This window comes from Papaver somniferum, chromosome 3 (assembly GCF_003573695.1).
Source record: "Papaver somniferum cultivar HN1 chromosome 3, ASM357369v1, whole genome shotgun sequence".
Lineage (NCBI taxonomy): Eukaryota > Viridiplantae > Streptophyta > Magnoliopsida > Ranunculales > Papaveraceae > Papaver > Papaver somniferum.
In genome coordinates this window covers 26,364,887-26,392,716 of record NC_039360.1, presented here as the reverse complement: position 1 = coordinate 26,392,716, position 27,830 = coordinate 26,364,887, and positions in this window count along the sequence as shown.

Here is a 27,830-nt window from a genome sequence, read left to right as displayed (position 1 = left end):
TAAGATATTGCAGACATGACAAGTTAGCCAATGCAAGCCCAAATGGGCCAAAAAAAAAGGGCCAAATCTGATAATTAGTTCTGCTTACTTTCCTTGATAAATACGAGCGACTCCAGATTAGGTGCTGCATTGAGCAAAGAAATTAGTCCTCGATCAGTGGTTAGATTGTCAGATATGCTCAACATTTTGACATTGTTAAATTTCAGCATTTTGTTTGACGAATCGTGTGCAAAGCGAAAAGCCTATTTATTCACAAGGTAATAACAACAAATTAATCAGTCACAAGTACGCACTGAGATTAAACCATATAAGTAAAAAGGAAACAACTGAACTAACTACTTAAAAAATATCAGCAATGAAGAATAGATTACCTTTAGTGTTAGATCACTGACTGTAAGAAATTTTACATGTGCCATGGCTCGAAGTAACTGATTTATTGCTGCAACATTTTTTTTAGAGTACAAGTCAACATCTGCTTCCACCAGTGCTGGAAAGATAGAGAACACATTTTCTTTTGCAACATTATTAGAGTCTGGTAAATCACCTTCCCAAGCATCAAATTTAAATAGCTTCAATGTAGGAATTGAAACACATAAATTGCTCAATCCAAACTGAAACTCGCACTTTTGCAGAATCAACTCTCCAAGGACAGGGAAATTTGAAAAAAAAATCCTCATTCCAGCACTCATCCCTGAAAACGAATCCGGGAAGTTTAAAGTGCTTGAGTCTGGGAAAAAAGATACGTTTAGGAAAGGTAAAAACACAGAACATTCTTTCTAGCTCCAATAAAGTTTGTCTGACGATCAAATGTAACCATCAAAAACCACCAACACCTCCTAGAAGATCTATCAGCAAACCTACCCAGTTGTTAAATCTATGAAGCCAGTTCTTCCAACACTACCTGCTAAACTTGTGCCACCAGTCGAAGTTTCTACACCACCATCTGCAATGACAACAATCATTCTTTTCGGCTGGCCAACTCGACATGTGGCGAAAGATCTAGACGTGAGAACCATATAATACTACAAGAAACTACACAATAATACTATCTTTTGTAATCCTTATCCTATCTAGTCATTATCTAGAAGCCCTAAGGGCAAGAATGTAATTCGATGAATAAAACCCCCTATATAAGAGAAGGAGATATAGGTTAAAAGGGGCTCCTTCCTTCTTCTTGATTGGCTCGGCGAGCTAGACTCTAGCTCCCCCTCTTCTCCCATGGATGGAGTTTCAAGTCCCATGAGAACCTCCATTCATGGATCTCTGTGTATCACCACCAATAATGTGGATGTAGGTACTTTAGTGGCCGAAACACTATAAAATCCTTGTGTTAATATTTACTTTTATGCACTTTCTCTTTTATGTATGATTTTCAATGATTTATATTCATTAGATCTTGTTGGATGTAGTAATCAGATTTTATGCAACTATATTTTGGCGCTAGAAGCAGGAGGTATGGAGATATAATCTACCTCCCTAATAATAGCTCTATATTGTTTTCATAATCTCCTTGAGAGAAGTTCATACCACTGTGTAGAATTTTGTCAAAGTTCATGAGTAGATCCCGGACTCAACACGATCTACATGATCATTGGAGTTCTGAAGACCCTCATACTCAACACCATTTTAATTGATTTTCTTTGAATTTCCTATTTCTTTTAAGATCTCTTGTATCTTCCTCAAGAAACTCAAGAGAGTAGAGGATCGCGGTGAAAATGAAGTTCAAAACACTTCGGCACTTAAGTGATCTCCTCCATGAAAGGGCTGTGAAGAATCTCTAGTAGATTTCATTGCTAAAAGGGAAACTTTGGTAATTTTTATCCTCTTTTCAAAAATTTCTAAGACATGAGGCGATGTCAAGTTTCTAGATCTACAAGTTTCTAGCTTAAACAATTTATATGGCTGCCATGATCGGAGAAACAGTTGCATGGATTTAATCACCATCTTCTGTTGTCAGGGTTGAAAGAGAGTCAAATTCCAGTCACAGAGAGCTCCAATGGTGCTAAGACGAGCTCATCTCGAGCTCATCTCATCAAGGCATAATTCTGGTGCAGAAGAGATCATCCGATCTCGTGAAGGTGAATTCCTAAGGCAATATGTGTGATCACCAGATCTCATAAAAGCATAATCCCTGTGACCAAGAGTCGTCCAGCCTGGTGAAAACGAAAACCCCGATGGCGTAACTGAGATCATCCGATCTCTTGAAGGTGTAAGTCCAGTGACAAAACGAGTCGCCTCATTTAGGTAAAATTCCAAGGCGATAGATGGGATCACCCGATCTCATGAAAACTTAATTCTGGTGGCAAAAGAGATCTCCCGATCTCGTGCAGGCATGATCCTGTAGGTTACAAAGATAATCATACCTCGTGAAGGCATGAACCTAATGAAGGAAGAGATCATCCGATCTCGTGAAGGGAAAAACCCAAACGGCGAAAGAGATCATGTGATCTCATGAAGTACCAAAATCCTGGTGTACAAGAGATCATCCGATCTCGTGAAGGTAGGATACCAAAGGTGGTAGAATAATCATCTGATGTCGTGATGACAAAACAAGTCATCTCCTGAAGTTCAAATATTAACGGCGAAGAGAGATCACGCGATCTCGTGCAGGCATGATCCTGTATGTTACAAAGATAATCCTATCTTGTGCAGGAAAAACTCTAACGGGAAAAGAGATCATCCGATCTCGTGAAGGCATGAACCTAATGGTGAAAGAGATCATCCGATCTCGTGAAAGTAAAATACCAAAGATGGCCAAAGAGATCATTTGTTATCCTCAGATACCATAAGCCTGACGACGAAACGAGTAACCTCGTGAAGGAAAAACCCAACGATGGAAGAGATCATCCGACCTCATGAAGCAAAAATCTCATGAAGGCATGATCCTGATGACCTACCAAAGAGATTATATGATCTCATGAAGACATTAAGACAAAAAAGATCGTCCGGATCTCGTGAAATTGAAATATTAAAAGGCGATGGATAGGATCATCCCATCCGATATCGTGAAGGCAATGCCGTGGAAGAAGAAAGAGTTATCTCGCGGAGGAAGAATCTTGACGGAGATAAATGCATCCCTCCGATCTTGAGAAAACGATGTCAATGATGCCAAGATGAGTTCAACTGGTACTGCCAACGAAGTATCCATACGATGGAACAGTTGATTGGAATTAATCACCAGTCATTGTTATTGCAAATCAAAACTTGTCGATCATACATGGAGGTCAAACCACTCTGTAGACGATAAAACTAAATTTCCTAACGGAGTCATGAAAGAGCAATCACCATTGCTGCCATCCTGAAGTGACGAACAGAGAAGTATAACCCAAAACAGGGAGGTGTTAGTAATGCACGATCCCAATGATGGAGAAAAAAGGAGCCACACGATGAGATAGTTAATGCTGACGTAAAAAGGAAATATCATATCCTTTGCAAACAAAATATCCTATATGACAGACGAACTTTATTTTAATTAGTGACCCAGAAGGACAAGCTTTCCGGTGGTTATGATTCATGAAGATTAATGGTGAAAGGAGAGTTCACCCACCCACGTAATCGCGGTGCCAAGTCTCGCTGCCAATCGACTGATTAATCAACCTCATCGGAGGAGTACTATCTCGTGCTGTCAATAGAGGAGCCAGAGGCACTCGAGCAGCAAACTTCGCATGCACTTAAGAAGTAACCATGACGATCAATGACGGAGTAAGGGCTCACTGCCATGATGCTATAATAGATTAAAGTTAATCACCAATCTCTATCACTGTGGTTCTAAGACGAACTGCAGTATGTTTCTTAATTGACAAAGTCAAGTTAAGTAACATTATCATAAAGAGCTCAGACGAATAAACTCGTGATCACCATCCGGTCACCAACATGATTTTTCATTTTTTTGTATAACCATATACTAACTCGGAGTAGCAGCTCGGAATGGTAACTCGAGCTTGCCAGTTCCAACCAGCTCAGATCGGATAAATCATCTCGAGCAGTAGTAGCCATATCGGACGAATCAATCCGAGGAGAGTCGAATGACTCTCTCGGACTCACAGCCATATCGACCAGACGACACAACTCATGCGATACCATAACGATGCTAAATCGTGAGATGGCCTGAAGAGCCTAACAACAGTGAGGAACAATGATGACAATCCCAAACGAACAAACTGGAGGGACGACTCCACATGATGGAGACTAGTGATCAAAATCACTGAAAATTACATACTATGATACATTTTCATATATAAAGACAAAAGGGTGACACTAATGGTCATGCAACCAGGTGAATCCCAAAGGCGCAAACTCGAAGAAGTAGAAATGGACCATTGGAATTTATCGCCAATATCCATTACTGTTGAGTACGAGCTCGAGAAGCTTGTAAAACATGAGATCGAACTTACCATGTTTATTATATGATGGAATTCGCGGTTACCACAAAATCAACAACAACGAGATGGCATGAAGGCTGACGCACTGTCACATCCGTTAAAAACTCATAATGAGACGAAAAAGAAGCTTGAAAGGCCATGCGGCACAGTCCAATTCTATCCACATCATAATATCAAGTTGACATATCTTGTTAAAACTTTGGTAAATTCTTTTCTTATCTTTATTCATATTATTCCATAGATATTTATACATGACCGATAACTTGAGACTTAAAACATTCCTAAGATACGGATTTGAGACTTTCCTTATAAGTCTCAAATTCATGACTTACATGGACAATCCTTTCCTAATATATTACCACACTTTCCTAATATATCACTTACCTTATCGGTCTCAAATTAGTGACTTACATGGACAATACTTTCCATAGACTGACCACTACGGTCTTGGAAAGTATTACGACATTTCCTAATATATCACTTTCCTTAATACCCTCCTCAAGACGGAGCATGCAGGTCACAAATGCCCATCTTGGACAAAAGACCTTGAAACTGAACTCGGCCTAATGATTTGGTGAAGATATCCGCCAACTGCAACCCCGTAGGCGTATAAGAGGGAGAAATAATTTTCTGTACTATCGCATCCCTGATGAGATGACAATCCACTTCTATATGTTTAGTTCTTTCATGAAAAACGGGATTCTGAGCAATATACAATGCCGACTGACTATCACAAAGAAGACTTATTCCCTGTGTATGACAAACTCCCAAATCACTAGTAATTGCTTCAACCACTTCAATTCACAAGTAGCTGCAGCCATAGATCTGTATTCTGCTTCAGCTGAACTCCGAGAAACTGTGTACTGCTTTTTGGTCTTCCAAGACACTGGTGAATCTCCAAGAAGCACAAACCATCCTGTCAACGATCGTCTAGTCAAAGGACAGCTTGCCCAATCTGAATCACACCAGCCTTTTAAACTTAGACTACTATCAGAGCGCAACAAAATTCCTTGCCCAGGATTCTTTTTCAAATATCTAACTACCCGAAGTGCAGCTTCCCAATGTTCTTGTCTTGGATGCTGCATAAACTGTGACAAAATATGCACAGAATAAGCTAGATCCGGTCTAGTCACAGCCAGATAAATCAATCTTCCGATCAGTCGTCGATACCTTTCTGCATCACTCAGTAACGGCCCTGTTGCCAAAGCTAGACGATGATTAGTTTCCATTGGAAACTCTGCTGGTTTTGCTCCTAATAACCCCGTCTCCATAATAATGTCCAATGCATATTTCCGTTGACAAACATAAATGCCTTGCTTACTGCGAGCTATCTCCAAGCCCAGAAAATATTTTAATTTTCCCAAATCTTTCATCTTGAAACACTGTCCCAAATATGTTTTAAATTTATTTAGCTCCACTATATTATTTCCTGCAACAATCAAATCATCCACATACACCAAAACATTAGTTGCATCTTTCCTTTGATCATAGTGAAGAGAGAATAGTCTGAATAAGATTGCCGAAAACCATAATTCTTCAAAGCTGTTGATAGTTTTGCAAACCAACAACGTGGAGCCTGTTTCAAACCATACAACGATTTCTTCATTCTACATACCATATTAGGATTACCTTTCGCAAATCCAGGTGGTATTTTCATATACACCTCTTCCTCCAAATCTCCATGTAGAAACGCATTGTGTACATCCATCTGATGTACTTCCCAATTTTTAACAGCTGCAACAGCTAGAAAAGTGCGCACTGTTGTCATTTTTGCTACAGGTGCAAAGGTCTCTTTGTAATCTAAGCCTTCCACCTGATGATTTCCAAAGATCACCAATCTTGCTTTCAAACGAACCAAATTCCCATTTTCATCATACTTCTCTGTATATATCCATTTACTTCCTAGTGCTCTCTGCCCTCCGGCAATTCTTGCAAAGCCCAGGTATCTTGTTCTTCTAGTGCTCGTACTTCTTCCATGGCTTTCCGCCATCCTGGATGTTTCATTGCTTCTTTAAAGTTGCGAGGTGCAGAACCCCAGTTATAGCTGCAAGAAATTTCTTATACGGTGTAGAAAATTTATCACAACTAACATAATATGTCAAAGGATACGGCGTACCTGAGGAGAATGATTGTGATGGATGAAGATGAGATGGACTATTTTCTCTAATGGTGTGCGTCACAAATCCCTTAAGCCTACTTGATGGAATTTTCGTACGCTTTCCTTTACCCATATCACCTTCTACTGCAACATCAATGCCCGGACTCATAAGTTCAGCAGATCTCTCGTGAACTGCTACACGTTCTCCTTCAGTCGCAGTCAATCTTGAACTGCTACACCTTCTCCTGTTGTCGCAGTCACATCTTGAACTGCTACACCTTCTCCTGTTGTCGCAGTTACGCCTGGTATGCCTACAGCGTCTCCTGCTGTTGCTGTTACGCCTGGTACTGCCACACTTTCTCCTGCTGTCGTGTTACATCTTCATCATCACTCCATCAAACTCTGGATTCAACTGATCAGTCTCAGCTGATACACCAGTCACCTCGGTCTCAATAGAATGACCAGGCTGATCACTCTCGTGCGAGTCGAAACTGTTGGCTGCTGCAACACAGATGTTTCATTCTTATATGGGAAACTATTCTCACAAAACTGGACGTCTCTTGACACTAGAAATTTTCTTTCATCCAAGTCATATACTTGCCATGCCTTTTTACCAAACGGATATCCAAGAAAAACACACCTCCTTCCTCTACTTGCAAATTTATCCCCTTTATTACTTTGATCATGCACATAACACAGGCATCCAAACACTTTCAACTGATATACGGAGGTTGCTTTCCAAACAATATTTCATACGGCGTTTTATTTTCCAGAATAGGTGTAGGAGTACGATTAATCAAATACGCAGCTGTCAATGCGCATTCTCCCCAAAACCGTATTGGCAAGTTGGCTTGAAATCTCAAAGCCCTTGCCACATTCAATATATGTTGATGCTTTCTCTCCACTCTTCCATTTTGTTGCGGAGTGCCTACACACGATGTTTCAAAAACTATCCCATTAGTCTTAAAATATCCACGCAATGAATTAAACTCGGTACCATTATCACTTCTAACAATTTTGATATCTTTATCAAATTGTCGTTTCACAAGAGCAATGAAATCAAGAAACGTTCGTTCAACTGCCGTTTTATTTTGAAGTAAATGAATCCACACACCTCTTGAAAAATCATCTACTATTGTTAAAAAATATTGTGCTCCACAAGACGATGTAGCCCTATAAGGACCCCATAAATCTATATGAATCAACTCAAAAATACAACTGGATTTACTTAGACTACTAGCAAAGCTACTCCTATGTTGTTTCGCTCTTGGGCAAATGTCACAAACTTCATTATGCTTCTTCAATCTACTCACACCCGGCAACCTTTGCAATACTTTTTCTGATGGATGTCCCATTCGTCGATGCCACAGCTCGTATGATTCTCCACTGACTGCCATAACTTCAACTTGAGGCACACCACAGAAAATATACAGTCCACCTTGTCGTTCACCCATTCCAATCACCTTCCTCGTCAACCGGTCCTGTATAAGACATAAACTGTTAGTACATTGTACCGTACATACTAATTCATCAATAAGTTGTGTGACTGAAATTAGGTTACAAGTTATTTGAGGCACATAAAGCACATTATCAAGTCTCAAACCGCCCTGCAGAATAATAGTCCCTATTTTCTCAGATTGTGCATATTTTCCATCTGGGAGTCCAACAGTACACTTCACAATATCTTTCACATCAATCATGTCATCTCTTCTACACGTGACATGATTTGTAGCTCCCGTGTCAATAATCCAATTTGGTTTAGTTTGCTTACCTTGAAGTTGGGACGTATTTTTCTTTGCATTCAAAAACTCAAGCACCTGTCTGAGTTGTGTTGCGGTTACTCCCATCAAATCTGAGCCGTCTGATGAATATGCACCATTTGACTGCTTTGTCTCTGATATATTTAGATTATGTGCTCGAACTTGATTGCTCGTTCCTTGTCCTCTACCTCCTCTGCCATTCGCAAATCCACCACGACCTCTACCACCGGTTCTTCCACCTCGACCATATCCTCTTCCACTTCTAGGTTTATCTCCCCACCATTCAGGGTATCCAATAAGCTGAAAACAACCTTCATCCGAGTGTCCTTGTCTGCTACAGTGCTTGCAATATTTATTAGGATCATAAGTGTTATTGAAAGTACGTTGATCAGATTGTACCTTGAACGCCATCACATTGTCATGAACTTCCGGTGTGGCAGCTACATCTCCTCTTCTGAGACGCTCCGAGTTTATCATTGTTTGATATGCTACATCTATTGAAGGCAGTGGATCTCTTGCCAACAATTATTCACGCAAGGAACCATAGACAACATCTAGTCCAATTAAGAAATAATGTAGTAAATCTTCTTCTCTCAAAGTACTAACCTGTGTTGCAATATCACACTCGCACTTGCCACACTTACACGTTGGTACCTTCATATATGTGATCATCTCATCCCATATCTTATTTAATCTTCCAAAATAAGCAGCCACACTTTCTGTTTGCTTTTGTTTACACTCACTTGAAGATGTCTTTAGCTGGCATGTCCGTGTTCCACTTACAACACAAAACCGTCTCTTCAAGTGGTTCCATAATAAGTTGGCATTATCATAGTCTCCCAAACTCGATCTGAGTGATGGCTCCAATGTGTTGCTGATCCAAGAGACAAGCATTGACTGAATTGCCACCCATTCTTCCAACTGTTCACTTTCTTTAGGTTCTTGGATTGTTCCATCAATGAAACCAAACTTCCTCTTAGCTATTAATGATCTTCTTATGGCTCTAGACCATTCATCATAGTTATGTCCTTTTAGAACAACCGGTGTGATAATTATACCTGGACCATCACTTGATCCTAGGTGATATACTGGATTCTTCTTTTGCGTATCATAATCTATATTCTTGTCTTTGCTTGATTCTCCATCACCACCCATTCTTAATGATGATTTTTTTTCGGTTTTCAACTGGCTCGTGATGCCATGTTAAAACTTTGGTAAATTCTTTTCTTATCTTTATTCATATTATTCCATAGATATTTATACATGACCGATAACTTGAGACTTAAAACATTCCTAAGACACGGATTTGAGACTTTCCTTATAAGTCTCAAATTCATGACTTACATGGACAATCCTTTCCTAATATATTACCACACTTTCCTAATATATCACTTACCTTATCGGTCTCAAATTAGTGACTTACATGGACAATACTTTTCATAGACTGACCACTACGGTCTTGGAAAGTATTACGACATTTCCTAATATATCACTTTCCTTAATATATCTGGACGAAGCAAGACTAGTCCACATAATGGCAGTCTCAAATCAAATTAATGAGCTATTTTCTTTCTTTGTACAGAGAAGGATTCAAAATGGTGTTAAACCCCACAGACGTACAACCTTGGAGGTGCAAGGCTTCCTTGCCATGACGAAAAAGTCTATTGAATTTAAACACCAATCACTATAAATTCATAAATGATGATAGTGACTATCCTATTGGAGTTCATTACCAATCAGCACTATAATAACGTATAGAAGGGCTTTGCATGACGAACTCACCTTATGAAGTATTAAGGATGCATGACGAGCCTGACAAAGAGGCGCTAATTAACTAGAAAAATTACATAGACTAATAAGTCATTCAATACAATTAAATAGGTACGAAGGACCTTGACATAGTGACACAAATGAATGTCAGGCGAATAACAACGACAGCTCAAGTTGAGATATTGGAGACGCAATAGAATTCGTAGGAGACACGCCATGAAGCAAAATCCCGCGACCCTGATGAAAAAAAAGTTCACCAACCCTTATCGGCAATGTTAAAGCCTTAACAACGAAACATAAGACGAACCGGCGATGCTACGGAGTCTATCCTGTGGGAGGGATCCTCAGACGGAGTCAAAGACAGAAGCTCTAATAACAAAGAATCATTTCAGGACCTTATGCTTGTAACCGTACAAGAGGGCGTAGAAAATACATTTCACAACTGTAGGCGTAAATAATCTACAGGGCTAGGTGGCGAGATCCCAGGATAAGTTGCACCAAGAAACGAAGGAAGAGAAGCACTGAATAACTCAAGTGGGCACAAACAAAGAGAAATCACGAGGGCCGATCGTGACAACCATTTAGCTGTAGGATGTGACAAGTCTCCCATCACCTGACAAAGCTGACAGAAGACCAGAAGACACTCGGTCAAACTAAGAAAGAAAGTCAAGACGAAGCGGCGATAAGGGAGAAGGCAACCTCGGACTAAATAACATTAAAGGATCGGCCTCGGATGCAAAACTGTCAGGGGACCCTACTGTATCGGCCCAGTCGATAGATCGGAGGAACATCAAGGTAGGCCCGAGGAGGAACAGCGAGATAGATGCACCATGATTTACACTGTAACTTCGTCGTATCCCTGCCTTGGCCTATAAATATAAGGGCATCTAGAGAGTGAAAGGCAGGTTGTAAAGGAGAGAAACTTCACACTTAGAGAGAAAAGAAGGCCTTATTGTGAGAGATCATCACTTGTAACCAAACTTGAAGTAATATTAATCACTCCTTTCACCCCGTGGACGTAGGTAATCATGCCGAACCACGTATATCTTTATGTTCATGTTTGTTCATGCATCTTCACTTTGGTTTAGTTTAGTAGTTTTACCCTTGGATGTAGTGTGCGATTTTATGCTAATACATTCTGGTGCCGACTAAGGGGACCGTCTAACATCTTCGGATACCTTGATTTCATCCACCAAATGAGATAATCTAAAGCTCCTAAGAACACCTTGAGTGCTAGTTGATGCTAAGAGATAAACTCTATTGGTGTGACTCTTTTCGTTTTGTTTGTGCTTCTCGTTTGGACGACAAAGTTAGATTTTTGTTTATAAAGTTTGGTCATTAAGAAAGGTTTTCAGTTAGTTTGCGTCTGGGTAGCAAAGGAGACAGGAAGATCTCCAAGAGATCCCAAATAACGCCATCGGCGTTTAGTAGTAGCCACGTTGAGATTCTGTCAACAAATCGACTAGCTGTATTAGTCAGCGAGTAAAATAGCGTTTTTTATAATTAGTTATCTTCGTCTTCTTTACTCATATTCCGCCATCGGATTCAGGAATCTACAGAACTTCTAAAAAAAACTCCCATGTAACATCCTCGATGTTTGGTTAAAATCACCAGAAGTTCCATGCCGATGTCTTGAAAGCCTTAGATCTTACAAAACCCACCTCGACAGGTCGACTCTAGATCGATGGGTTGGATCTGAGAGTGGTAAAACAAAGATTGTATGTAGTCATCACTATCCGCCGGAATAAACCCAAAGAAGTCAGGGCAAGTCATCCCTGAATTTTTCTGAGGGAATAATACTCGCTGTTGAAAATTAGAGGCTGAAGTGTGACATCACAAGAGTACAAATTCAAGATTTTTCACTCGGAAAGTACCAGTCTTTAATGATTTGGAATGTAGGGAATGTAGGACAAACAGTGATTAATGCACAGCCGAAGTACCGAAAGTGACATGATACTCGTCAAAAGCTGTACTTAGAGTCGAAAAGTGTTGAATTGGTGAGGTCAGCCGGAAAAAATAGGGGGTGTTGTACGCAAGCCCAGTTTTAGTGTCAGGTCATTTCTTCTGAGTTTGTACATCCCATAAAACTTTTCGAAAATAGGTCAAAGTAAGGAGTTATTTGTTTTTAATGACGTAGGTAGGGACGATACTCGGGCAAAAGGTGCGTCCGAGCCAATGGCTAGCACTTCAGGGACGGGAAGAACCTTAAGGAACCGCATGGTTACCAGCAGTGGCATGCAAGGAGGGATAACGGAACCAAGACATGGAAATGGACGACAACCTCCCCCCGAGGAATCTCGAGCACCAGCAGGAGGGATTCCAACCGTGGACGAGGAAGTCGACTTGGGACGAGATGATGACCCCCCTCCGTTAGAGCGAATCAACCCAGCACAAGGAAGACCCGAGCAGATAGACTGGATGACTGCATCAGACACTAAGGACGATGAGGAGGCGTTGATCATATAGGCCCAGAGGCGAAGACCTAGACGACGAGACGAATATCAAGAGGCCCTAGATCGTGAGCATGAGCGACTCAGGAATGTACAGTTGGGCAGACGAAATGACACTAGAGGCGTTCCCCCTGTGTTGCCACTCCCACCTCCACCGCTAACAACAGTGGCGCCCCCAGCTCATCTGAACTATCAATTAGTCATGAGAGTACCGATCCAACATTGTTAGCCTTTTTAGAAAATCAGAGGAGGCAGGAAGCGAACTTAAGGGAACTTCAGCAGAGAAATATGGCGCTGGAGTATGAAAACTATCGGTTACGTAATCAAAGGTCTAGATCCAGAGGATCGTCCAGTCGGGGCGCCTCGAGCAACCAGGGACGATCGGGTCAACCCCCGATACATCCCGCAGCAGAGCCGATAGGAGGAGGATATGGGCCACCCTAGAGTTCGTCTACAGAAGAGGAAGATCCCGAGGAGAGAGGAAGGCCGAGGAACGCAACGAAGGATAAGATCAAAGAATTAGAAGAAAAGATCAAGAAGCTAACATGAAGCAATGAGGACGACAAGCTCGCTGAAGTAATAAGCGAAGCCGAGAAGACTCCTTTCACCCGAGAATTGGAGCAAGCGGCGTTTCCACCAAAGTGCACGCTCCCCCATCAAGATTCGACGGAACAGGAGACGCGACCGAACACGTCAAAATGTCGCTACTTCAGTGGAAGGGCAGTGACGTGGTCATGTGCAAATTTTTTCCGGCGAGCCTAGAAGGCGAGGCGAGGAACTGGTTCTATGCACTCCCAGCAGGGTCAATCAATACTTATGATGTCTTAGTCGAAACCTTCCTTGAGAATTACATGCACAATAGCAAAGCTCGACCCAGAGTCAATAGATTGTTCACTCTAGCCCGAAGATTCCAGGAGCCTCTGAGATATTTGACAGACCGATAGAGAAAATTATGCACGGAAATAGGCAAAGTACCAGTCGACCAATAGATATTCGGATTCGAAAACGCATTAGGGAAATCAAAACCGATCTGGATAGCCATGTTCACTGAGAAACCTCAAACCTTGAAATAAATGAGGACAATGCAGGAACATTACATAGCCTTGGAGGAAATACAGGAGGAATCAAAGGATCAAGGAGTGCAGGAGGCGAGTGCATCGACTCGGACGACCATAAGTGAGACCCCCAGGCGACCCGATAAACGGCAAGGACCACCACAGAGGAGAGCTGGAAAGAAAGAGTGGGTCGATAAAGAAAAAAGGCCCCGACACGAGGCAAGGGCCTACACTGCTTTAAATTCTCCACTAGAAGAAATATTTAAAGAGGTCGAGAAGAGAAACGACATCATATACCCAAGCTATATGGGAGTACAATTCGAAGAGACAAAGGATCACCCCGAGTACTGTCACTATCACCAGTATTGGGGCCATTCTACCAACAAGAGATGGATACCTGAGGCAGTTCGTCCGACAGGCAGCACTACCAGCTACCATACCCGAGGTACCAGTCCACCAAGTCAGAATCGACAGATCCACTAAGTTTGTATGCAACACCATTTCGCACTCGGCTACCCAGGGGTACGACCTGAGCTTGGGGATCACATCCAGAACTCATAAGAGAGATCGTAACGGCAAAGAGATTTTCAGTATGGCCAAGACCTTTCCAATGGAGCCATGGATGATGCAACCTATCTCGTTCTCTGCCAAGGATGTCCCACTAAATGGCCAAGCCCATGGGGACCAATTGGTTGTCACTTTGATGATCGAAGAATGGGGAGTGAAGAGAATTTTGGTAGACAGTTGGAGCTCGGTTGAAGTACTTTTCTATGACACCTTCAAAAGAATGGAGCTATCGGATGACATCCTCATTCCGTCAACATATAGAATTTACGGTTTCATTGGGACCGTGACTATCCCAAAGGGATAGGTAACTTTAAGAGTGTCGGATGGGGCGGCTACCTCGATACGTTCACCACATTCTGCATGGTCGATGTTGTCTCGCCCTACGAAGCAATCATCGGGAGACCTTGGATCGCCGGAATCAAGAGGGTAGCGTCGGCCTATCATCAAAGACTAAGATTTCCAACGTACAAAGGAGTAGTGGAGGTTATTGACGATTCCCAAGCGGCCAGACAATGTATGCAAGTAGATATTCAACAAAACGAGGAAAGGCGAGCACGACAAAGGAGGGAAAAGAACAAAGCCAAGGAAACCGAGGCTGCTCAAGAGCTGGAAAAGGTAATCTCCCAGGCGGTCATGGCGTATGAAACCAACCAAAAGGAACCGTTATAGCAATCACAGGGAATGGCGCCGATGAACGAAACGAAGCCAAACTTCTCAGCCATAGAACCCACCCGAGAAGTCAACTTAGGTACCATCAAGGAGCCGAAAATATTAAGAATCAGATACCTATTATCGGAGGAGCAACCGACCCATCTCATAGCAGTTCTGCGAGATAACATGGACGCTTTCGCATGGAACTCGTACGAAATGGAAGGCATTGATCCTAAGATATGCTGTCATCATATAAAAATAGATCCAAGCTTCAGACCGGTCCGAGAAAAGATGAGGTAAATCGCACCATAATTACAGGCGGCAGTTGAGGAAGAGTTAAAGAAACTACAAGCTTCAGGAATCATCCTAAAATCTCAATACCCCCAATGGATATCTAACATGGTGATAGTTCCCAAGAATAAAAGAGAGTCAGGGTCTGCATCGACTTCAGTGATCTAAATAATGCTTGCCCGAAGGTTAGTTTCCCCCTACCAAGCATCGATCAACTGGTGGAATCTATAACCAACGAAGCGATAACACTGATGGACGTATACTCAGGGTATAACCAGATCCCTCTGGCCCTCGAAGACCAGGAACACACCTCTTTCTTTATACCCAGGGGTTTATACTGTTACACAAAGATGTCGTTCGGTTTGAAAAACGCAAGTGCCACTTACCAAAGACTAGTAGTGGATATGTTCGAAGACAAGATCCATGACACCATCGAGGTGTATGTCGACGACATGTTGGTAAAGAGCTGACTGGCAAAAACAACCTCCGAGACCTCCGGGAGACCTTTCAAACAATGAAAAAGTTTAAGATGAAAGTGAATCCAGCAAAGTGCGACTTCTGGGTCACATCGGGTAAATTCCTAGGATATATCATCACGCCCAAGGGGATAGAGGCCGATCCCGACAAGGTAAGGGACATTCTCGAAATTCCCTCACCGACGATAGTAAAAAGACGTGCAAAAATTAAGCGGAAGCTTGGCAGCGTTGGGGCGATTCATATCCCGGTCGTCGGACAGTTGTAAAAACTCTTTGGTATATTTAAGAAGGGCGAGAAATTCAGATGGACGGACGAGTGTGAGGAGGCCTTTCAAAACATGAAACTACACCTCGCAAGCCTCCCTGTGTTGCAGAGGCCCGAGCCCAACGAATTCCTTACCCTATATCTAGGGGAAACATCATATTCCATCAGTGCAGTTTTGGTTAAGAACGAGAGAAAGGAAGAAAAACCTGTTTACTTCATCAACAAGACACTAAGCCCGGCCGAAAAGAACTATACCCGAATCGAGCAAATGATTTTAGCATTAATGTTCGCAACTCAGAAGCTAAGAACTTATTTTCAGGCCCACCGAATTCGGGTATTAACGAAGTCTCCCATTGAAGCAGTGTTGGAAAATGCGGGGCGATCTGGAAGGATATCCAAATGGGGAGCTCAAATCAAGCAGTTTAAAATTATCTATGAAATGCGAATGGCCGTAAAGGCTCAAGTGTTAGCAGATTTTTTGGCCGACTTTCCACTAAGTGATGAGGGAAAAGTGGAGGAGATACCGGGCATGGAGGAGGACCGAGAAGATCCGGCTGATCTTCTGGACACAAGTATCCCGACACGATGGAAGGTATTTGTCGATGGGGCATCTAATAAAGATGGATCGGGCCTGGGGTTAGTCTTTACAAAACCAAAGGGGAAGAAGATCGTCCACTCATTCAGATTGGAGTTCAAGGCGACGAATAATGTTACCGAATACGAGGGCGTAATCCATGCCCTAAGGTTACTCGTAGAAATGGGGATACAAGATGTCAGACTAACTAGCGACTCGCAACTGTTGGTTCTCCAAATAACTGGCATGTATGCTACTCACGATCCGGTTTTACAAAGGTATTGGGAACTCTCCCAATTATACATCGTCCAAATCCCCAACATCAAGTTTCGACATATATGCAGAAAAGATAATCGACATGCCGACGCCTTTTCATATATCGCATCTATGTTAACAGATCCAAGTTTTGATGGCGTTCGTGTAATGAGGATCCTTACACCCTCTATTCCAGAAGTGCCAGAAGGGCAAGCTTATGTGGCAGTCAACACAACCGATAGATACAAGGTAGGCGACTGGAGTAAACTGATTCATTTGTACTTAGAAACAGGCGAGCTACCCAAAGGCCGGCCCTAGATAAATAAAATCAAGAGTAAATCGGCCGCCTATCAATTGAGGGATGGAATTCTATACGGAAAATCTTATTTAGGGCTGTTCCTGAGGTGCTTGAGTAAAGAAGAGGGGCAGTCGATCTTGAATGAACTATACTATGGTGCGGCAGGGAATCACAGCTCTGGTCGGAGTTTGTCGGCTAGGGCAAAAACGATGGGTTACTTCTGGCCTTATATAAATGATGACGCGAAGCAGATGTCCCTAATTTGCGAGGTATGCCAAAGTTTTGGAAATAAAATACGCTCGCCGGCAGTGTCCCTAAACTCGGTGATAAGTCCTCGGCCCTTTGCCAAATGGGGGATCGATATTGTAGGACCATTGCATGTCGGGTCGGGGCAGAGAAAGTACTTAATTTTGGCCACGAACTATTTTACCAAGTGGGTAGAAGCTGTACCTTTAAATCACATCCGGACAAGGACGTCTTCAGGTTCATTTGGGAGCATATCATATGTCGTTTTGGTGTACCAACAGTAATCGTCTCGGACAACGGAAAGCAACTACAGGGGAAAAATATTGACTTGCTATTTAACACTTATAACATTCGGAAGAGAAAATCCACCCCCATTTATCCTCAGAGTAATGGAAAGGCCGAGATTACAAACAAAACCATCTCCGACAACTTAAAGAAAAAGTTGGACGAAGAGTATGGGGAGTGGTGTGAAGAGCTTTACAATGTCCTATGGGCTTATAGGACCACTCTAAAGGAGGCAACTGGACTATCGCCTTTCATGCTCACTTATGGAACGGAAGCCATATTACCAACCGAGGCAATGATACCCACTACAAGAACCGAGGCATGGAGACGAAACATCTCGTCCGACCTAATCCTGGCCAAGATTGATGACCTGGAGGAAACACGAGAAATGGCGCTGCAAAAGATGGAGAACTACCAAAGAAGGTTACAAAGAGAATATAACAAACGAGTCTTACCGAGAGAGTTCCAACCCGGGAAATTGGTGCTAAAGGAATTACCGAGCTATGAACGCGACAAAAAGGGTGGGAAACTGGTGGCGAGATGGGGAACACCTTACACAGTCGTGTAGAAAGTAGGCGAAGGTGCATATAAGATACTGAAGCCGGACGGAACACCCGAACCGAGGCCTTGGAACGCCCATCACTTGAAACTATATCACCCATGAAGGGCTACACGCAAAACATGTACGACATCTTGTCATTTATTTCCTTAAAACCACGAGGCGTAGGAAACATGACATGAGCGACTAATGGTCATTCGAACTCGGGGCAATGGCAGTGATAAAGTGCCGAGGTGACTTACACTCGCATGGACATTAGAACTCGTGGAAATGGCAGTGCTCAAGTGCCGAGGCGACTTACACTCGAATGGTCATTCGTACTCGGGGAAGTGACAGTGCGCAAGTGCCGAGGTGACTTACAATCGACTGTCTGTTCGATACTCGGGAAAGTGGCAGGGTGCAAGTGCCGAGGTAGCCTAAGTTTACTGGTGGTTGGAAACCAGATGCCAAAGGTTGTTAAGATACGAATTCTTCTCAACTAGGTAACCTACTTACATCTGAAAGGTTACCCTCATCGCAAGTGGTCGTGACCACTTGCTCGAGTTGGTTGGTCGATAACCACTCAGGGTCGTCGAACCTAGCATCTAAAACGATTGCCCTTCCACTGAATCTAAGAGATAGTGATGAGATACCTCGATCGGTACATGGCATCAGGCCCGATGACCCTTCTTATCGAGTGTGTTCGACAGAAATGATTTTTAGTACTAACTTATATCATATATGAAACGCAGAGTGACTAAATAACAACTTAAGAAGTTCGAAATAAAAAGACAAAGGAGTCAAAAAAGGAAACAACCATGAATACGGCGAGGCAGCCCCCATCAAACACACAATCAAGGAAAAGGGGGTTAAAGGTTCAAGCGAATTACAACCCGAGATCATGGGAAAATTAGTGACGCAGCACCACAAAAGACAGAATCAGTCTTGTGTTGGAGCAGCATTGGATCCTCCTTTCTTAAGAGAGACCTCGCGATGTTTCTTCTCGATATAATGATTGACACCAGCAGTAATCTTCTCGGAGATCTCGGCCTTGTGGGAGATCCTTTCGTTATCAATCTGTTAGCTCAGCTATTGAGAAGCCTCCTCAGCAGTAACAACCTTCTCCTTCATATTAGCCTCACTCTTCTGCAGTTTCCCAACCTCTCGCTCGAGGCCAAGTACTTTCTGCTCCAGATCTCGAGCTCGGCCCTGTTCAGCTACGATACCACCACAAACAACATGGTTATCCCGGGCACTAAGACAGCGTAGAACAACAAAAGGGAAACAAATCGTCCTAATCCCAGAATTAATCTGACATGCTCTCAAGAGACCTGAAAGGGTTGGTAGCACAATTTCTAGCGACTCCACAGATTTAGCCAGCTCATCCTCGACCTTTGAAATTCTTGAGGTTAGTTCGTTATAAGACTGCTCGTTGAATTCATTGGTGGGGAAATACTTCTTATGATCATTCCACTTGGTCCTATGGAGGTTATGGGATAATTGAAGGTCCGACAACTAGACTACGCCAATTCCAAGTCTTGGGATAATTTTTCGAAACCCTTAATCTTCTCACACGATTCCCGACTTAACCGCTCGTCTAAAAGGATAACACTAGACTTAGGATATTGACACGAAGAAACTAAATCAAAAACTGCAGATATCTCGACAATATACCTCGGGCGGAAACAAGCTCGATCTCTAGATTGCGTGATCGCTCCTTCTCCTGCTGCAGCTGAAGTTTCACAGCCTAAAATTGTCGAACCTCCCTTCGCCGAAGATCATCCTCCAACCTCGCCCGATTCATAGCCTAAGGATTCACCGTCCAAGACAATGTGTGTCAACAAGGTCCAACAAAAGTGAGATGGGCGCAAGTAAGATACTCACCATGGTGTCAAAGGTATACGAGATGTCGCCGTACTAGGTCACGGTGGCGATCATCTGCTCATCGGTGTAGGAACCAAAGTTCACATATGTTAGGGCACCGAGAGAATTTCACACAGGTCTAGATATAGTAAACGAAGTTTGGACGCTTGATGACGACCCAGGGATATTCTGGGGCAACCTCTGCAACGCCTCCGTATCAGCAGTAGACACCTTACCCAGCACAAGAGTCTCAGCCGGCCGGGATCGCTAGGCTGCAATCCAGAAACCAGAAAAACAACATCATCGTCTTTCTTAGCTTCATCCTCATCATCATCATCACCGAAGATGTCGTCCTCATCATCCTGATCGGGAATCTCGATCATAATATCCGAGTATTTCGGCGTTTCACCCTTCGTTACTGATCTACCCCGAGGAGGATTGCGCCTTGCGATCTGCCCCTCAACCTGAACCTCATAACCTACAGCTGCAGACGAGACAACAAAGCAATTTTTTAGCGACCTCTTCAAAAAATGAGATATGAGACGTCGATCATCAAAATCCTCACCCTCTTGAACCTCAGACCCCCAAACACTCTCATCCTCGCACCTAGGCATTTTCTGCACAAGTCCCTACTTCAGACCATGTGAAGGCAAAAAACAGGGGCAAGTACATGTACTTAGGACTAAGGATGTATGTTTGTTACCTTTCCCTGATCCTCCTCGACCATTATGCTAGTACTTTTCTTCTTAGAAATTAGAGCTACCTTAACATGCTCGCTCTGAGACTTAACCTACGGCAACCAAAAGATAATCAATAACCCGATCCAGTACAACAAAGGCCGAAGAAAACGAAGAAAAAACAACATACCTTATCATCATTAATAACCCAGAAAGGGTAAGGCTCGAGGGGAAGCTCTGGAGGAGGACAACTACCATGCAAAATTTGACCACGGACGAGGAGTGGAACCCGATCCCAGTAAGGGTCATTCGTATGACGAGCACGCTTGTTAGAACCTTTACCAATAGGATTGGCATCCAACATTAGCCTAGCAACACCATCGGGGATAACCTTTTGACGATGAGGGCTAGCGGCGAATCCAGTAAGATCACCGTTGGTAGTAGTCCCTCTTTGATAATTAGCAACAAAACTGGAAAAGTGTATGTTGGGGCATCGGATGGTTTATAGGTCGACCACTCTGCCTCAGTGCAGTGACCATCGCCTCGCCTTTTCCACTCGTTCATCAGGCGATAAGTGCTTCCATTCCACTGAGCCAAATCTTGGGGAGGACGAAGCTGTGACACCACCTCATAGTAGAAGGGACTTTTAGGATCATAGAGCGGGAGACGAAGACCAAGCTCGAGCTGACCCCTAGTAACAATAACCGCCTCGGACGACTGTTCGAACTTGTCGACATCGGCTTTCCTCAACATACCTGTTTGGCCCGAGAAAAGAGTCACCTCATAATTCTGAAGGCCGAATTCTTCCTTCAGCTGATTAATGAACTCATCATCAGACAGTTCCTTAGAAATTCTCTTATCATCCCTACATGGAAACGAAGGAGAGCTGTCAGGGAAAAGGGATTTCATAGCACGATAATAATGATGGGAAGGACTTTCAAGCAAAAACAAAGAATCAAGGGATTTCCCCGAAGAGCAGCCTCCAACCTCGCCTGATTCATAGCCTAAGGATTCACCATCCAAGACAAAGTGTGTCAGCAAGGTCCAACAAAAGTGAGACGTGTGCAAGTAAGATACTCACCATGGTGTCAAAGGTATATGAGATGTCGCCGTACTGGGGCACGACGGCGATCATCTGCTCATCGGTGTAGGAACCAAAGTTCACAGAAGTTAGGGCACCGAAAGAATTGCACACAAGGCCCGATATAGTAAACGAAGTTTGGACGCTTGATGATGACCCAGAGATATTCTAGGGCAACCTCTGCAACGCCTCCGTATCAGCAGTAGACACCTTACCCAGCACAGGAGGCTCAGCCGGCCCAGGATCGCTAGGCTGCAAGCCGGAAACACAACAACAACATCATCATCTTTCTTAACTTCATCCTCATCATCATCTCCGAAGATGTCGTTCTCATCATACTGATCGGTAATCTCGATCACAATATCCGAGGCTTTCGGCGTTTCACCCATCGTTACTGATCTACCCCGAGGAGGATTGCGTCTTGGGATCTTCTCCTCAACCTGAACCTCGCCACCTACAGCTACAGACGAGATGACAGAGCAATTTTTTAGCGACCTCTTCAAAAAATGAGATATGGGACGCCGATCATCAAAATCCTCACCCTCTTGAACCTCGGACCCCCCAGTACTCTCATCCTCGCACCTAGGCATTTTCTGCACAGGGCCCTACGTCAGACCATGTGAAGGCAAAAAACAGGGGCAAGTACATGTACTTAGGACTAAGGATGTATGTTTTTTACCTTCCCCTGATCCTCCTCGATCCTTGTGCTAGCACTTCTCTTCTTAGAAATTAGAGCTTCCTTAACAGGCTCGCTCTGAGACTTAACCTATGACAACCAAGAGATAATCAATAACCCGAGCCAGTACAGCAAGGGCCGAAGAAAACTAAGAAAAAGCAACATACCTTATCATTATTAATAACCCAGAAAGGGTAAGGCTCGAGGGGAGGCTCTGGAGGAGGAAATCTACCATGCAAAATTTGACCACGGACGAGGAGTGGAACCCGATCCCAGTAAGGGTCATTCGTATGACGAGCACGCTTGTTAGAACCTTTACCAATAGGATCGGCATCCAACATTAGCCTAGAAACACCATCGGGGAGAACCTTCTGACGATGAGGGATAGCGTCGAATCCATCAAGATCACCGTTGGTAGTAGTCCCGCTCCGATAATTAGCAACAAAACTGGCAGAAGTGTATGCTGGGGCATCGGATGGTTTATAGGTCGTCCACCCTGCCTCAATGCAGTGACCATCGCCTCGCCTTTTCCACTCGTTCATCAGGCGATAAGTGTTTCCATTCCACTGAGCCAAACCTCGGGGAGGACGAATCTGTGACAACACCTCATAGTAGAAGGAACTTTTAAGATCATACGGCGGGAGAAGAAGACCAAGCTCGAGCTGCCCTTTAGTAATAATAACCGCCTCGGACGACTGTTCGAACTTGTCGACATCAGCTTTCATCAACACCCCCGTTTGGCCCGAGATAAGAGTCACCTCATAATTCTGAAGGCCGAATTCTTCCTTCAGCTGATTAATGAACTCATCATCAGACAGTTCCTTAGAAATTCTCTTATCAGCCCTACATGGAAACGAAGGAGAGCTGTCAGGGAAAAGGGATTTCATAGCACGATAATCATGATGGGAAGGACTTTCAAGCAAAAACAAAGAATCAAGGGAAAAGACATCACTATCAGAAAAAGTATCACTCACACACCTCTATTCAGTCATGGGTGGAGAAGAAGTTTCCACTACAGAACAAAAGGGAGAGCTCGAAACCCGAAGACAAACAGAAGAAAGAACAATGAAGGATGAAAACCAACCAAGACAGCCACCGTCAACTTGAAAACCAAAGAAGAAAGCGAAAATGGAGAAGGGTCACCGGAATTAATGGTAGCAAGGAAGGAGTAGAGTCGCACGGAGAGAGAAACTTTTGATTTTGTAGGAAAACACAAATCATGGTTAGAAGCAGAAGCCGCACAATTTACACTCAAAGGCATCGTAACCGGCAGTAGCAGTTACAGGTCAAAAAGGCAGTAGTAGTGGGGAACTTCATGGCAGAATTCGCGGCATGACTAGGGACGAGGGAAGTCGAGCAATTTTCTTCCCCTCGTGTCAAGCACACGAGTGAAAGAAGGGGCATAAATGTAGGTGTAAATAATCCACAGGTCTAGGTGGCGAGATCCCATGCTAAGTTGCACCAAGAAACGAAGGAAGAGAAGCACTGAATAACTCAAGTGGGCACAAACAAAGAGAAATCACGAGGGCCGAGCGTGACAACCATTTAGCTGTAGGATGTGACAAGTCTCCCATCACCTGACAAAGCTGACAGACGACCAGAAGACACTCGGTCAAACTAAGAAAGAAAGTCAAGACGAAGCGGCGAGAAGGGAGAAGGAAACTTCGGACTAAATAATATTAAAGGGTCAGCCTCGGATGCAAAACTGTCGGGAGCCCCTACTGTATCGGCCCAGTCGATAGATCGGAGGAACATCAAGGTGGGCCCGAGGAGGAACAGCGAGATAGATGCACCATGAGTTACACTGTAACTTCGTCGTATCCCTGCCTTGGCCTATAAATATAAGGGCACCTAGAGAGTGAGAGGCAGGTTGTAAAGAAGAGAAAGTTCACGCTTAGAGAGAAAAGAAATCATTATTGTGAGAGATCATCACTTGTAACTAAACTTGAAGTAATATTAATCAGTCATTTCACCCCGTGGACGTAGGTAATCATGTCGAACCACGTATATCTTTGTGTTCATGTTTGTTCATGCATCTTCACTTTAGTTTAGTTTAATAGTTTCACTCTTGGATGTAGTGTGCGATTTTATGCTACTACAGTGTCAAAAGGAGAATTAGTCAGTCAGGGTACGTAACCAACGGAACGGAGTCCTGTTACAATCAATGAAGGACTATAAACATTCCGGCACAAATATGTGTGACCCAAACTAAGGTGAAATCAGGGGTCAACTAATAAAATGGTGACCGCCATCCACACTATCTACTGCATTAACAGCAACCCGCCAATGGGGTATCCATGAAATGCTACTTCGAAACTCGAAGTAAAAATTCTATAGCAACAGCAAACAGTCGGAAAACCGCTATGAGCGAAGAGGGTCGTCACTCTACAATGGTGGATGGAGCCCAAATTTCTTATCTCACTTTCGTCGTACTCGCGACAAAATGAAAAGTCAAGACGGTGTCAAACGAACCACCACTTATGCATGAACAATTAATTATATGCTAAATTACAGCTCTCATAACGAAAAGCCCTATACACTGATTAGTTTAACGAGACGAAGCAATTGTTAACATAACGATTCAGCTCCATAATGAATTATGACTCCCATGATGCACAATCCTGCTGCTAGAGGCGAAGTCCAACAACTTAAGGTGAAACTCACCCATAAAATCATGCCTAGAGCTACATCATTAGTAATCCAAGGCGTCCCCACTAGAAGGCCAAACTATGAAGTAACTACTACCACCATCAGCGAAAAGATGGCACTGACGATCATAAGTCGGTGTACACAATGATGTCACAATAAGAACAACATATTGGAGGTCCGAGATAATAAGCCTCACAGGAGCCAGATGAGCCCGACACCTGCAATTTAAGCCACGATGACGTGCAGAATAGGAAAGCCAGATAAGATCTCCATGTAATCCCCTGTGAAAGGAAAATATTGCTAAGAAGGTCATTTACCCAAGCAACGACGGACATCTCCAACAAGAGACATGAGAGTCCCGTACCATTCTAACGAGAATGATAAAATTCGGAGGACACATTCCTTTAATACCATTAAATATGGAGTATACAAATCGCTAAAAGAAGCCACGAAGTCGAACTAGCAAAGGCTATATGCCTTGAAGGGGATTCCATTCGGGACAGTAATATAAGCATTTCTTTTGAACATTTTCCTTTTGTTTGTTTTAGTTTTAGTTTTTCAATTTTTTCGTATTTAGGATTTATTTTTGTTTTGTTTATTTGTTTTTTTGCATTGCATATAGTTAGAAAATTTGGATTCCAAACAATATTCTTCTAAAAAAATCCCATCGAGATTATGGCAAAGTGCTAGCCACACCTTCCATTCTACAAGGAATGGTGCGGGAACACTACCCAAACCGCCCAAGACGGAAACAGACCTAAGGCAATGCCATCTAGGCAACGAAGCAAGATGAAGCGGGGGACACCCTAAGCTACCTAAGACGGAAACAGACCTAAGGTAATGCCATCACGATCATGAAATCGGATGATGTCCTGCCATAACAGGAGATATCCAGAATTGGGGTACTTGTTTCTGGTTAAGACAAGAATCACCTAACCGAGGTGTCGCCCTCCAAAAAATGGTTAAAAAATAAGTGACTCAAACATCTGATCACTCGACCAAGGGGCAAGTGTAACCTAAACAGGACACTATTAAAATAACAAAGACGAGCATAGAGATTCGTTATACCCAAAATCCAACACCGTAAGAGATGACTTGTCCAGTTAAGGAACTAATCACTCCTTGACCTTGTCATCCATGGTTGGAAAAACATCCTCAGAGCCACAAAAGCAAACCCATGTTAAATTCAAAAACAGATGATGTTCAAAAAATTGCCTCGGAAGGAGCACGAGGACTTACAAAAGTTATGCCTGAATACTATCGCCTCGGGCAATAAACCACGACATATCGGAGAGAACCAACTCCTTTAGACATTGCCTCGGACAATTACGAAGGCTGACGAGATGCATAACCAACAAAGGTGGCAAGAACTCGGACTACACCAGCGCTAGTCATATGGCAAAGGACGAAAACGATCAAAATAGAACTTCATTCCATCGTTCTCAACGCATCCATTGACACGTAAGCCTTTAATTAAAGCAGCACATGTGCAAGAACAAAATTTCATGTGTATTGGCGAATAACTACAACAATAGCCCTTGACGTGGTGGAGACACTCGAGTCTGATGAGATAATCCAATAATATCTTAACAAATGAATCCAGATATTATTTTAAAATATTTACAAAAACAAAGGCGAATTTTAGCTCGTGAAACATTAGCCTACCTTGCAGTCATTCGATGATCGCATCAGCGATACTCAAAGCAGACAACAAAAATTTAACATGGGGGACACTATGGTGGATAAATAAGGAGCGCACTACGATGACAAGCTATCAGAAGGACCACCTGATGCAAGGAGGTAATCTAACACCATGAAGTTGAAATTCTGGCGTAACCCAAGGCGAGGCGCGACCGTTCGAAGGAGTACTTATTACAGTATATGTAGGCAGGGGCATGTGCATTTAGCAAAATTCCACCTCACCAACACCACCATATAGTAACGATGGGTAGGGGGTGAAGAATCATCCTAAAAAATCAAATAAAAGGAGAGTAGATAGCAATTCTATTGCCGAGCCATAAAAATGGTGAAAGAAAGTGATTTTATGACGGAGAAGACCAATTCCTGCCCAACTCGGATGGACAAGTTGGAGTAAAACCCACAACGATGCTATACTTGGTGAAACGGAGGAAAATGCGAATTTCTCCCTAACTACAATGAAGAATAAATATCTTCTAAAACTTACTATGATGTACACAAAAGCAAGTGCTATCTGAGCAAACAAAGTCAAACGAGCCAATGACACAAAATATAATAAAAATTTTCACGAGCAAGAAGTGAACACTACAAACTAAAACTCAATCAGAGGAAAGAGACGAACAAAAACCGATCGAGACACACCTTCTCTAAGCTATTATGCGAATAGCCATATACAATCTCACTGACTGGGACGAGATCTATCCAGGAGGAACGCGAGGTCCGTCGTAACCATACAATAAATGGAGGAGCACGATGCCCATTCCAACCAACCCTTCATAATAGTATCGGGAACATGGTGACCCGAAGGGAGCTTGGAGAACATCAATCTCATTAATTACAGCAGTTACTTGGAATTAATCACCAACTATTAATTCAATAAGTCTAAAAAACAAACTCAAAGGCGAAATAACATGATGAATTGAATCATGCAGGGGCACAACCTGTGCCTCGGAACTGAGTATAAGAATAGGGACAAGTATGCATACTACAAAGGAGCAAATGGTATTCCCATACTCAGTTCCTTCACCAACAGTCGTAGTGCCAAAGAATGGAGTAAACAAAAACCCATAATCTGTAGGCCCGACAACAACTAAGAGTAATGGCGCAGCAAAAGAAGAGGGTCGTCACCGTATTGACGATAAAAAAATTTATTCTCGTTGTGCAAACAGAATCCTTAAGAGGGACTGTAAACGATGTAGCAGCTTTTAGATAGACGATGATGACT